The 13132-nt window shown below is 37.1% G+C and overlaps 1 non-coding gene and 1 pseudogene across 1 annotated transcript; both read right to left on the bottom strand.

Moving 5' to 3' along the window:
* Positions 1–10423: 10423 nt before the first annotated feature.
* LOC112820044 (dolichyl-diphosphooligosaccharide--protein glycosyltransferase subunit TMEM258 pseudogene) lies at positions 10424–10660 on the bottom strand (annotated as a pseudogene).
* Positions 10661–10920: 260 nt separating this feature from the next.
* Positions 10921–11031, bottom strand: LOC112834425 (U6 spliceosomal RNA). The gene has a single exon (XR_003210905.1). It is a non-coding gene; the product is annotated as a U6 spliceosomal RNA (small nuclear RNA).
* Positions 11032–13132: the final 2101 nt, after the last annotated feature.

Raw genomic sequence — 13132 nt, 5'->3', positions numbered from 1 at the left:
TGGTGCGCACCCGCTCTCTCTCTCGCAAATAAATAAATAAATAAATAAATAAATAAAAATCTTTTTTTAAAAAACATTCTAAGATTTAGGGTGACCAGTGAGGGTTTTCTCAGGCTGTGGAGACTTTAGTGCTAAACTGAGGAAGTTCCAGGCAAGTTGGTACAAACAGGTCACCCTACTAACTGTAATTGCTGCTTGCTAAGTCTAATACACATAGGGTTCTTCATAGTATCACTAGTCTATGTATTTCTAGCTATTGATCCCATTAGAACTCATTCAATATCCATGCCCCAAGTTTCAAGATAACTTCTACCGTTTTGTTTTGTTTTTTTTCTATGTTAAAACCATCAGGAAGAATAATTCTTTTGTAATCCTTCATGGCCATGTTGTTTTGAATGTAGTTGTGGTCTGAACACCCAAGAACAAGAGAGATTTGTTCTTGCCATGGCAGATCATCACAAGCAAGCTATGACTTTCAAAAACAGGTATGTCTGTGCTCACTAGTGGTACATATATCATACTACAGATAACTAAGTTATATTTGCTTTATCAGGAATAAGAATCTCAAGACAGATTATAATATATGTTTGAATTTGTAACAACGTCACCAAAAAAACAATGCTCTCTTCTTTCTATCACCATTTATCAACTTTTCCTTGATTATCATGGATTATAAAATAAAAACGACGCTACAAAAGCAAGAGTGTGATCAAAGTCTACTGATAAAGCTTTTGCAACATCCCCATTAAATTGCAGCATTACTTCTGTATGGTTAATTTCGATATAGGCGTTTGGATTGAATAACTGACATGTTCAGTCACTATGGATGGCTAGGTTTAAACACAAGTCAGTGTCTAAACCTGAAGGGTGAACCCCATCTGTTCATAGGCAGCATCTACACAGCGTTAGAGGGTCAAATGACTTCAGCATACACACTGGAGAGATCGATGTAAGTGAGGACTCATGTAAGGACTTGAAGAATCCATGAGAATAGAAATAAAACCTAAAATTCATTCTTGGTAGAAGCACATACACGTGCACACTTAAAAAAATAGCTTTCAACACACTTTGAAATATCATAAATAGGAAAACATGTAGCCCACTTTTTTACAAGTTCAAAGCATTCCACTAATTCTCTCAGAACTGGCAACAGATGCTTCCTTATGAGCTATGTAGTCATCTCTACTTTTGGCTGCTCTTAATCTAGATCAAGATCTTATCTTAGCATTATAATAGTGGCCTGGATGGATCACTTGTGACAGATCCACTAGCTCCAGCTCACATTAGCTGTGAACTTTATTGCCAGATTAATCTCACTAAAATACTGTTTTCATCATGTCCCTCCACAGACCAATATCTTCAGTGAGTCTACATCACACATGGAACAGAGTCCAGATGCCTCATGCCCACAGTCAGCCTGATCCCCAACTACTTTCTTTCTTTTGTCCTTTTTTTAATTAATTTTATTTTATTATGTTAGTCACCATACATTACATCATTAGTTTTTTTTTTTCTTTTGTCCTTTTAAAGAACGTCCTTCATTGTTAAAGTATATTACCGCATTGCAGAAATTCTGGAAAATAAACGTTTCTTTGATGAATTCTCATAGAATTGATATCTCACTTCTCTGAACAGTCCATGCATGGTCCGAAGTCAGACTTTAAGTTCTGGGTGTGTATGTTTTTGTCTCTGCCTATTTTCAGTAATGATAGATAACTAAGTACATAGCAAGTGCTCAAGAACAAATGCTTGTATCTTTATCTCCCACTGACCATGTAATTCTTTTACAATCTGGCTGTATTTGTTGGATGTCAATTGTTTCAAATTTTATTTTTGTCAAATATGTTGGAAGGAGTGTAAATTCTGAATCTGTCAGGTCATCTACAAGCATACAGAGAGGTTCTCTGAGAAAACCAAGCACCTCCCTGCTTAGCATAAAAGGTTTACCTCTTCTTATAACCCAGGACTTGATACATCAGATGAAGTTAAAAGTTTTGAATAACTGTGAGAATTTCAATGCCTTTGAAGATTGATTTACGTATGTCCTCAGTTTATGAGCGATAATATGATCTAATTAGAAATAGGAGCTCTTTTGTGGTTTTGGGCTGTAGGAAAATGGTTGAAAAGTAATATTTTTTAGTTTAGCCAACCTTTAATCTCATCAAAGCAGAAAAATAAAGTACAAATTAGAGACTTGAAATGAACTGTAAGTAAAGGCCCATACGTAGCTCAAACAAAATACACACATTCTTTTCATTATCATGATCTAATTTGTCCTCCCAGAAACTTGTTAGTAGAACAAAAATTGTTAGCCCCATTAAAGTAAGGAAACTGAGAGTAGGAGGCATTAATCTCTTGCCAAGGATCATAAAGTTTATAAATCATAGAACCAGGAGAATAGAACTAAGTGTACATTGACAAATAACTGTATTAAAGAAATGAGTTACTTTTCTTTTTAAAGAGTGTCACATGCAAGGAAGAATCTGGAGAGTGGTTCAGTGGATATATCATGTGACCTCCACTCATGCATTAATCAGTTCAACAAATATTTATGTGCTATCATGTGCCAGGCACTGTGGTCAATGAACACAGTATGGACCTTGCCTTCAAGATGCCTACATTCTAGTGAAATAGGTAAAGAGGACATTACTTGACCTGTGAACCAATATTTTCCAAATGACCAATGCAGGTTGTTACAGAATCATGCATGGATAAAAGAGCCATTCAAAAGGGCAAGATAAACCAGTGGATAGAGAGATGTATGTGTGTGTGTGTGTGTGTGTGTGTGTGTGTGTACATAAAAAAACAGTACAAGAGACTCCTTGACATGATCTCAGATTCCCCATTGCAACTAACCTTTAAGAAACTGCCACTTGTCCAGTTTTCTGAATATCAGAGAATGTCCACAATTATCTGAAAAGACTATTAAATTCTCCTTCTAACGTCTTATTTTCTTTATATACTTCAACCACAGAAAACCTATATATTATTATCTATTAAGCCAGATATTGGAGAGATATGCAAAAATGTAAAAAAAAAATTAAAAAGGCCATTAAGGTGGAATGTAATCACTGCTTTGAAGCTGAAACACATGCCTATGGGACCAGCTGACCTCGTCTTAGGAAGTCCAGAAAGTTTCTATATTCTATTCTACAGACATTTACTGAATTCTTACTATGGCCTTGGCACTCAGCTGACAGCAGGTATAAAATGGTGATAAATGAAAATAATTACTTTGTAACTCCCAGTGAACAGCTAACAAATAATGAAAATTCCAGCGTAGGTTTTCCATCTTTCAAGGCTGTGGATGTGTAAAGATGTGTTTTATCCTACACTCCTCAGATGACAAGGTCGTAAATGTTTGGCATCCCCCATCAGGCAGTTCTTCTAGTGTTAATGTCAACCTTTACTTGCAAAGCCAAACACTTAATATTAAAGCCAGAAAATAAGAGGTCATAACAGGTCTGATACAGCCTTACCTTCACTCATTTATTTCAGGAGCCGCAATCTCTAATGTTCCTCACCAAAGGTTTGGCCCCCTTTGTGAGATTCTAGCTGTTCACTATTCTTTTGACCAGTCTGTGCCATAACTGGATCAATGTCATGTGTTCGATGACTAATCTCGAGAAGAAGCTTTCAAGCCCTGGCTTTAAAAATTTCTAAAGACAGCGAAAATGGAAGGGCAGACAGCCTGTCATTCAACTTAATAGGTGGCCCTAGGCTTGGAACATTGGGCCTCCCTCCCTCATGGGAGCTTGCTCTCCTGCATTTAGTCTGAGGGCCACACGGCTTGGCAGCCAGAAACCTTGCCCAGTACTTCTAGCACCTGCTGAAGCATTTGCTGCACAGTTGCAGGACTGAGTGTTTATACTTGCAAAGGAAATTGTCTGCTCGAGGATAACCACGGGTACTGTCCATAGGCCCTTGCCAGTTTCCCAGGAAAAACTGGGACCTGCAGGGGCACCAGAGATGCTCCAGTCTCAGTCCATATCACAGGTTTATGCTTCCTTGGCAGGTTCTGCAACTTAGATCTCATCCTCCAGGTGCGCTTTAGCCAGGAAGTTTCCCTTGCCTCCTGTAACCATGGGAAACTCATGTCCTGATTTGTCATCACTCTGGAGGTGTTTACATTCTGAGTGACCCACTCCTTATATATCCCTTCTGAGGGATCCAGGTGAGGCATTCAGCTAGTACCACTAAGCCTACCTCCCTGGGGTGACCCCCGTGGCTCTTTTTATGTGAATATATTACTGTCAAATCTCAATCTTACATAAGTGAAACATTACCATTTATTAATCATGGCTAATAAGAGTGCCCAAAACCCCAAAGTAATTGCAGGCCAGAGATAGGCTTTGCAAGTGAGAGTAACTTTTAATTTAAAAGATTGGCTACTAATATCCATAACAACCTGAATGAATCTCAAAGGCATTAGGCTGAGTAAAGGAAGTCATTTTCAAAAGGTTGCATACTGTTTGATTCCATTTTCATGCCATTCTCAAAAAGACAAAACTATAGAGAAAGAGAAAAAAAAATCACTTTTTATTAGGGGATGGAGAGGGAAAAGGAGTGACTCTACATTGATAGGAGAGACTTTTGGGGGTGATGGAACTCTTCTGTATCCTGACTATGGTAGTGGTCACACGAATCTATACATGTGTTCAAATTTCATAGAACTATACACAAAAACAAGCATAACAGCACCAAACAAATGAATGCATGTAAAAATTGGTGAAATTGGAATAAGGTCTGTAGTTTGGTTAATAATGTAGTAATATCAATTTCCTTATTTTGATAATTCTGTTATTGTCTAAGATGACACCATTGGGGAAGTTGGATGAAGGGTACACAGAAATTTTTTCGTACTATTTTTGCAACTTCTATGAAGCCTAAAATTCTTTTTAAAGATATTTTTTAAAGTAGGAATAGTAAGTACATTAGTAAGAGCCTTGATTTCAGTGGATAGTTATCTGTGGTCTTATTTTTTTTTTAATGAAGATCTGATCAGTACAACTTAATAAAAAGAAGTGACTTCTAAGGACATAGTTAACCTGTGGAATTGCAAAGGATAGTCTTCTATCTTTGCCTGCACTATTTTGGGCATCATCTTGGAGACAGCCATTATGACCTACCTGATAGTAATATGTACTATTATCATTTCTGCCCGGGGTTTGGGTTTTTCCATTCCCTAGCTGCCTTCCTATGCCTGAGTGTCAGACTTAAAGATCCCATTGTCTACTAGACACCCACCCCTTAGAGTCAACCATGTGAAAATATCACCAATGATTATTACTCTGCCACACCATCTTTCGTCCCTGCTTCCTACCATCACAATTCTACTTTTCTATTGCTTTTCTCTACCGCAGTTGGTAGGGAACAGACATGAGACAGAATCCTGTGAGGCGTCTTCAACAACTCTTTATTGCCAACCTCCAATTTGAACTAAATCCCTCTGACTATATCTCTTAGATATATACTGAATCTCCTCCCTCATCCCCATGGCCACTTTCTCAAGGCACTTGCTCAACTGTCCTGTTTTAGTAGCCTGTGACTGGGATCTTTAGTTCCAGTTATGTAACACTCAAATGTATCAGGGTGGTCTTTGAAAATGCAGATTCGATTCCAGTGTTCAGAACCCTACCACCTACTAATGGCCAGCCTGCCTGGTACAGAAGACAGCTCCTCAAAGACCCGTCCCTTACCTACTTTTGTAGCCTAATATCTCATCACTTCCCTTTTGAATGTATGCTTCAAAAACACTCAACTACTTAGTTCTCTTTCACAGATTGTTTCTTCGCTTAAAATCTCTTATCCTTGTCTTCTGGGAGAACACCTATTTATTTCCCAAACCTTGGCATGGTCACAATTTTCTCTGAAATCCTGCCATAAGAATTAATTACCCCTTCATTACCTTGTATATATTTCTATTACTAAACATATGCATAATGTTTTATATGATTATATATTACATATAATTTATATATACTTATACACAATATATAAATAGTAATTTATATATATAAATTTATATAATGTATATAAATTTTTCTTCTTCTTCTCTCTGTCAACCCTGAATCTAACCATGCCTTTTCAGCTTTGTACTCCTGGTGCCTAGCATACAATATAGTAGGTCTCAGTAAGTGGATGACTGAATAAATAAAATATTAATGAATAAATCAATGTTAACTTATCTCTTTAAAGCTTTGTATTTAACAGTGATATAAATGAAAGCTGTATATAATAAAGTGCTCAATATCTAATGCACTCTAACTTAGAGAACTTGTTTATCAACTGCTTTTATAACTAAACACATAAATAATAAAATAAACCAGCTTGCTTTATAGTTGTTAAACTGGAGCTGTTAAACTCTACAGTTCTTCTCCAGAGAAGAAGAAAATTTTCAGCATTTTATGTAGTGGAAGGACTTTACCCAGAAAAAGAAGCTAGCTACCCAACTTGGATGTTCATGGGGTTGCATCCGTTTTGAAGTCACATTTGCCTTCAGCCCATCTCTGTTGCAGAGAAATGAAACACGATGTGCTGATAATGAATCAATAATATGTTGATACTGTGCATGGGGATTAATCAAGAGCACTCATTCTCTTTTAGGACAATTTCAAGCTGCCAGTAATCAGCAGAGACATGCAAGCTGGAGAGCAAGCCAAGCACACACTTGTCAGGGGCAATCAAGCTGTACATTCCGATCTCCGCAGTGAAATTCAGAGAGCGCCTTCCAGTCCCCCAAGGCTGGAAATGCACCCAACCTTAGATTTAACCTTAGGTTAAATACCAATCCCCTCATTCTCTCTTTGGGTCAACTAGTACACATTCAAATTACTTAACCTTGAGTTGCTTCTTTTGTAATAGAGACACTAACTTACCTTTTCCTTTATACTTGAGAGGAGTATCTAATTAAAATAAAGATTTTCCCCTCCATTTGGACATAAATGCTTAATTCTTGCAGCTGACCATTTTATCACTTCTTGCTTCCTCATTATATATAGAGTAAATATCAACTTCATAGAGTAGAGCAAACCATTACGGCTCTGATTAAAGTGACCCTAACAATCTGGTGTTGATTGCCTCCTTCGGGGAGAATTCATTGATAAATAATAATATGAGGACACAAAAGATGCTGTTTTAGCTGCTCTTCTGAAAAACAATACTTAGAAGTAAGACAATATAAAAACTGATAAAGTTTGCTCCCATTTTTATTTTCCCACTTAAAATTATATTAAGATACAGCGTTCATTCCGTTACACATGAAAAATGTAAAACTAGGCAAGTTAAAGGAACTATCCCACTGTCACCAAGTTGGTTATCTCCAGAATGTTAATTAGGTTCAACTACCTTTGTTCACAGACCCTATCTGCATTTCCCTGGACTTTACTGACTACTACCCTCCAGACCTAATTCCCTACCTGGACAGACAGTGCTCTCACTCAATACTACATGTTCCTTTGGCATGAAACTGGATTGTGCAAACCTCTGATCTCAGCCAGAAAAGTCTTCCAGTCTTAGTCTCTCCTGTCCTATAGTCTAGCAACTAACATCCCTGTTGAATATTTACCAGAAGTGTGCAGGACATCTTTCATATTATCTTGGAGGTCCACGTTTTCACCCATCTCCACCCTACCCTGTGCCACGAGGAGGCTAAGGAATAGGGATTGCACCAATGCCCAACTTTATCTTCTGGATTCTGGTTAAAGTTAGCCAACTGGGAGTATCCACAGGGGATGGGGAAAGGAGAGTAAAGTCATGATATTCATTCTTGCAGTTCTCTCCCTGAGGGTCAGCTCCCTCAGTCCAAGGTCACAGCACCTACCGGGTGCACTTTCTGTAGGTAACATCCACTGTTACAAGCTACACTATCAGGTGTAGTTTCTTGACATCATTCTCAGATCTTTGTAAGAGGTCCCTTTATATCTAATTCTCCTCCAACTACCCACTTTCTCGTTTGGACCCAAACCAAAACACAAGAAAGGAAGAAAAAGGAGTAGCCTATAAAACATTGGACATATAAAATAATGTTTGGTCTCCTCATCTTTATCTCATCTCTATTCCTACTTCATTTTCCCAAATCACATCTAATGGCAATGCAAACTCTAAGCATACAAACTTTATTGTCAAAGCACCTTGTTGTTCTTATTAAAATGTTGTTTAAAAAAATATCACTTAAGCAATAAATAAAGGCCTGTGTATTATTCCATATCTTACATTTGCAGAGCACATACAATGGTTTTACTTAGCTCTTTTGTGATAATCCTCATCTCCTAAAATATTAAAAGTGTAGAAATGCTCTTAAGAGAAACATTTGATATGTTACTGCCTAATTGAACATATTCTTATTGAAGATGCTGATATCCTTACTATATGTGTGCAATAATTTGCTAATTAGTTAAAGAACTGATTAATAGCATAGAGTTAGATCAGACTACTGTGAAGGGACATTATCTCCTCCACAACTTTGAAAGTTATATTTCAAAAACCTTTACATAAAAATAAGCTCATGATCGAAAGGTTAAAGTACAATTTTCAAATAAATTCAAAACATGACTCTCATATAAATATAAAATGAATACATATCAAAGATTTAATTAATTAATCAATTAACAAAGGAACCAGTAAGATGGAAAGACCAGTTCAAAGGAGATTTTGAGAAACAGAAACACACAATGACAAAGATAGGCTCTCCTTGATCTAATTCTCATCAAGTTCCTCTAAGACCTCCAAGTCTTGACCTTGGGCTTTAGTGTTCTTCCTTGTTGGGCCTGCATCACTCATCTGCAGCAAGAATTTTGCTAAGTCAGTTTAGAAGGAACTGTCACCCTCAATATTTGATCACCCACAATATCTGATCAAATCCCTTATCTCCCTATCCCCCCCCATAATATCTGATTTCCCTAGCCTGTCCTTAGCAGAAACCCTCCCTCCCCCACTAGTTTTGATACCTCCTCAGTAATTTTCTATCCACCGATGCCCCGACCCTGCTCTTTGGGTGTAAATCCCCTCTTTTCCTTGTATTTAGAATTGAGCCCAATCTCTGTCTCCCCTATAGCAAAATGCCATTGCACTAGTCCTCTGAATAAAATCTTCCTTATTGTTCTTTAACAAGGGTCAGAATGATTTTTTAAACTAATAGTCAAAGGAATGCTGAAATGGATTTGCTAAGATACAAAACTGTGTAATATCCTATAGAAAAATAAAACTATAACATTTGGCATCATCTTTTCTCCTAGCTAGACACACACAAATTAACATGTAAATGGAAAATAGTAAAAAACGATTAAGTAGTAAATAGTTAAGTCAATACGGGTGTATTCTCCTTTAAAATTAAATTAATTCTCAGACAGGTCTGTTAAACAATGACATTGACAAGTCATTCAGTCATCCTCTGCTTTATTTACAAGTTTTGGATGACCTTTCTTAACAAAAGATATTAATACTTTATGGAACATGAAGTTGAGCTAGGTGAGGTTATTAGCAAGCCTATATGCCACCCTCCAAAGTTTTCACTTATTGAAATCAAAATGAAGGCAAAATCCTACAGAAGCATATCATAGTAAAATCTCCATTGATATTTTATTAAAAATAAAGAAATTACTTTCTGTGGCTTAGGATTCCTTGTGCTCTTCTACTTCTCTATCTATCCCAGGTCAGAATGGGCAACGTAAAGGAAGTTCATGAGATTCTTCCTCTTCTAAATAACTTTAATGAGTTCCTTTTATATATACTTTCATAGACAACTTAAAGATCAGGGCATATAGCTTTTTTCCCACCTATGCTGATACTGCAACTTTTCTCACACATGGAAAACTAAAATTTTAAACCATTCATTTCACTAGATGCAGACTTTAAAACTACCATCTGCTTCTACAAAGAGTTTTAAGATTCCTTCTCACTGAGACTATTCTTGAAAGTTTCCAGATATTTTCCCCTTTGGAGTCTTTCTGAACACTTTTTAACATTATAGGATAAATTAGTTTATAAATAACATGATTGTTCCTCAAAAGGAAAGGTAATAAAATTCAGGAAAATGTAAATAACTAAACTTACAAAGGTGAAAAACAAGAAAAAATATAGCTACAATAAATACTTAACCATATGTCAAGAACAGAGATGGGTCCATTACATACCATAACAGCTTGTCTTCATACCAATTCTGCATCCTGTGGCTTCATGAGGTAAAAAGTAGTAAACCCAAACTCACACTGCTCAAAAGTATGTATCAGGATGTGAATTTCTATCCATCACTTTTCACCGCACCAGGCTGCCTTCCTAAGAAATAATATATTCTACATTTTTTTGATGGTCACATATCTGCCTTTATCATAAGCAGCAGGTAGGACACTTCCAACAATAGTAAACAAATTAATTTATGGAAGCAGGGATTCAGTGAAGCTGCCTGGATGGACCCCTTGAGAGCTCATCTGTAGATGCCAACCCAGAACAGCAAAAAGACTCCAGAGCCCAGAAAGAGCGAGGCCACTAAGGAGATGAGGAGCTCTTTATAGACATCATGAGTGTACTTGGTGGAGGTAACCTTGTAAATGAAGAACCAGGAGGTGAAGAACATGTCAATGGCCAACAGCGCCACAGTCACATGGGGGAAGACAGCCGGGTTCACTGGGCTGGTGTATCTCCTCATGGCCTCTAGCTCCATTTTGTCAGGCACAAGGTTATCCACTTCTCCACCACTGAAATAACACAGGATATATTCTACATTTTATAGCTATAAGTTATACTGTCACCAAAACAAAACAACCAGTCAATTTATGAATATCCATTGATTTTCAAGTGTAACACCTTCTCTTCCTTGTTGATTCTACAAATAATTTCTTCATGAAAATAAAATGAGAATATAATATTCTATTTCATCAACATTAAAAAGAAAACTGAACACAATCCTCCATATCTTTTTTTAAAAATATGGAATGCTTCACAAATTTGCATGTCATCCTTGTACAGGGGCCAAACTAATAATCTTCTCTCTGTTATTCCGATTTTAGTATATGTGCTAATAGAAGCAAGCACCATGTCTTCTTTGATTTTTTACGAATAGGTCATTAAAAATATTAATGTAACTAAAATAACAAACTTAAAATACTCTGCCTTGCAATAAAGGAAGCTCTTTGTTTCTCCCAAAATTTTGATGTCAAATCTAAAATGTTTTGCTTTCCTGCAAAAGCATGCTTTTTCTCAGTTTTCACCTGCTGTGAGAATTATTCCTACATTATAATTAGTTCAGATAAATGAATGGCAAGATTGCTCTTCAGATTTTACTTTTAAAGCTCATTTACATGATGGTCTATGATGACATGGTTATTAACAGTTTTTGGGCAATTAATTAAGGTAGTCGGTAGAGTTGTTAGCACAAAATGAAACTAAGAGGTTGTTTTAGTAAATCCTTCTGCTCAGGAGACATGAGAGTAGCCATTAATCCACACTAACTAAATGAATAGTGTTTTTCCTCCTCTCACTCTACTTTCTTTGGTAGGCACTATATTATTAGCAGATTTTTAAAAAATTTTAATGTGTGAAGTTTTGGTATCCTTCAACTACTGTCACATCCTTCTTCCCTTTTCTCTCCAAGCTATGAAGCACTGAATAGGCACTGGCTGTTTTCTCTTTCTCAAGGAACTCTTTCTTTCATCTCATTACAGTCTCCATCAGGCAGAGGCGTATCACAGTAAAAACTCCAGTGATAGTTTATGAGAATAAAGAAATGCCTTTCTGGCGCTCGGGATTTCTCCACTTTCTTAAAAATTCTCCTCTTTTCTAGATATACATCTAGGACTTCCCAATACCAGTTCTTACTTCCTATGGCTGTTAGATGGGACTGAGGCTAACGCTCTGTGTAATACCTGTGAATGGAAGTGACATATGGGCTTTACGGCTGAGCCAATAAAAGCCTGTGCTCAGTTTTCCACTCTGTCCCTTCCCCTGCCTGCCACAACACTCCTGGAAAAGCCACAAGCCTGCTGAGCTGCCATGACATGGACAGTTGTCCCAAAGTGTCACCCAGACTCACAGAGGACTTTGCCTTAGTGAGAAATAAATTTTGCTGCATTAAGCCACTAAGATTATTTAACATGGTAGCACAATTTAGTTTATGCACCTTGAAAAGAACTTGAAGCAAGAACCCCTGAGACTGACTGGTGCCTTCTTGGCTTATTTATTCAGGAGCCCCTTACGCATTTACGTTTCTAATTCTCAACACTGTGCAATGTGCCTTCAAAGATTTTTTGCAATTCAGATAAATGGCAAGACATTTTTTTCAGCTTTATTGAGGGCTGACAAATATTGTAAGATATTTGAAGTATACACTTTAAATTTTAACCAAAATTTATAGATGGCAAATTTAGAATACAGAAAAACATATTATTTTAAAAACAGGCTGTAGTTTTCCTTGGCTGTATCAGTACGGCAGAGGGAATTTCTTTTAAAGAAAGAACAGCTTTTATTTGAAAATCAACAACTTCATGGGCTTTTGTTGTTGTTGTTGTTGTTTTTAAGGAAAGCCACATTCCCACCCCCAAACCCTCTCACAGACATACAAACACACACAGAGACGACATTTGGATAGAAGATGTTTAAATTACTTTATTTAAAAAGTAATTAGACTTTTTAATGTCCCTTCAATAGGACCCTGGAATTGGGGAAGCAGGGGTTGGAGGTGGGGAGTTTAACACGTGAGGTAGACATAAGTTGAATGAGAAGACTGCGCGAGAAAAGTCTGGGTGGGGAAGGGACGAGGGACATTAGAACCGTTGGTTCATCAGCACACACTCTGGTGAAGTTGTTGCTCTATTCCGTACCAGACTGTGATCCCCCCGGTGGTCCACACATTTTAGGACTCTATTTGTATTAAAACATTGGATATAACTTTTAAACACCGAAGACACATTGAATGTTTTCCATGATTTACATGCTTTTGTTGGTAGTAGACAGTTACTGTTTGCACCTTGCAGGCTCTGTTTTCCAAAAGATGAGCAAGCTGGAATACCTGCCATGAGTTTCTCGATTGCATATGAATAATAAGCAAAGAGGCACTGAAGACTACAGCCACTCTGAACCTCTTAACCTTCCCTTTCCACCTCTCCAGAGGTTTATGAATGAATAATTTTTAATTAAT

The sequence above is a fragment of the Callorhinus ursinus genome, unplaced genomic scaffold (genome assembly GCF_003265705.2).
Source record: "Callorhinus ursinus isolate GAN/ISIS: 27379988/994484 unplaced genomic scaffold, GSC_fseal_2.0 scaffold1, whole genome shotgun sequence".
Lineage (NCBI taxonomy): Eukaryota > Metazoa > Chordata > Mammalia > Carnivora > Otariidae > Callorhinus > Callorhinus ursinus.
The sequence above is the reverse complement of the archived record's forward strand: the minus strand, read 5'-3'. Positions and strand labels throughout refer to the sequence as shown.